General features: G+C 42.0%; 1 gene segment (V, D, J or C); it reads left to right on the top strand.

Annotated features, from left to right (window-relative positions):
- Positions 1–577, top strand: LOC307046477 (immunoglobulin kappa variable 4-1-like). The segment is given in 3 exons: positions 1–52; positions 145–429; positions 474–577.
- Positions 578–1,642: the final 1,065 nt, after the last annotated feature.

Genomic DNA, 1,642 nt, shown 5'->3' on the forward strand with positions numbered 1-1,642 from the left:
ATGACTCTCATCACCATCCTCATCTGGACGCTGGCCTGCTGCTGTTTCACAGGTTCATTCACTCAGCAACATTTCAAACATCATGTGCTGCCTTTCCTCTCCTTTCTTTCTGCTGAGAAATCAATCATCTGTTTTTGTGTGCAGGATGCAGCGGTCAGGTGACTGTGACTCAGCCTGCAGTCGAGACGTCTGCTACAGGGTCCACCGTCACTCTCACCTGTAAAACCAGCACAGATGTTCTCGCAAATAGCAATGGTCAATATATGTTCTGGTATCAACAGAAATCTGGACAGCCTCCAAAGCTCCTGATAAGATATGTGAGCACACGTGAATCAGGAACAGAACCTCGGTTTAGTGGCAGTGGAAGCGGCTCTGACTTCTCTATGACCATCACTGGACTGAAGGCTGAAGATGCAGCAGTTTATTCCTGTCAGAGTCTCCACCTCATAAACAGTGCTTATGTGTTCACACAGTGATTTGTCGTCGTACAAAAACCTCCCTCAGTCAGACTGCAGAGACTCTGAGCTGTTACAGCAGGAACCACCTGCAGCTGCTGAAGAGGAAGAGACTGACATAGCCCACTGAACTCAGAGCTGACAGGAACCCACCCAGCACTATTCTATACATAATCTTACTACTCATTGAGATTAAACCCTGTTAAAAAAAACAGCATTTCACACAAACCATATTATGATCTCTGCTTCTCACTCCAAAGTATTATTTTAATGTTTACATTTAGGAGCAAGGCAGCTTTAGTTTTTCTCAGCTGTTGGGGCTCCATTATCTCCCTGACCTCAGATCAGAGTGATATGATCTCTGTCTCCACCAGTGTTGCATTTCTTATATCAGAAAATCATGTTTTTTAAACTTCTTTCTTTATTTTGAAACCACCTACCCCAAAACCAATCACAGTGTTGCTCTCATTATTGAGCCAAAAACAAATGAGCTTTTAACTCTCAAGCCATTCAGACGAGCTACTGACCGTTCTTGCATCCTGCTACCAATTGACCGATCCCAAATGTTTTTTGTACATTTCAAGACAATTTCTCTTTTATGGCAGCCAAAAATAACCCAGAAACATTTGTCCACGTCCCCAGGAGGAGGACTTTAAAGCAGGACCATCTCTTACCGAGGCCCGGTTCCAGGACAAAATGACTTGGGGTGCATATGAGATTACAGGGGGTGCAGCAGTAGTAGGTTTACATGAGCAATAGTGGCCGGCAACAGCAATGAAAAATAGCATTGATGTTATGGTCCCTAATGAACTGATTATGGCATTTGTTATGTTTTGAAACCAAGCAAGTGAGACGATTTCAAGTGAGTTAGAAGTGCTATCCTGAAATATTTAATCCAGTCCAAAGTGGACTATGGCAAAGAAAAGCACAAAAGCTTCAAAAGTGTACTGATAAAACAAATGAGAACATATTGTAAATCAAGGCATATATTATTTGAACCAGCTCATGGTTTTAGATGGCAAACATTGAAAGGCAAAAGTATTATTAAAACCATTTACATCATCACCTTGGTCCCATCATATACTCTGGGAAGAGAACATTTAATGTGCTTGAAAACTGGTATCACATCATCATGTGAGGTTGACTTTGTGACCTGGAGAACATTTCAACTGCAACATTAGCTTGTT

This window comes from Notothenia rossii (genome assembly GCF_949606895.1).
Source record: "Notothenia rossii genome assembly, chromosome: 7".
In the NCBI taxonomy this organism is placed as follows: domain Eukaryota; kingdom Metazoa; phylum Chordata; class Actinopteri; order Perciformes; family Nototheniidae; genus Notothenia; species Notothenia rossii.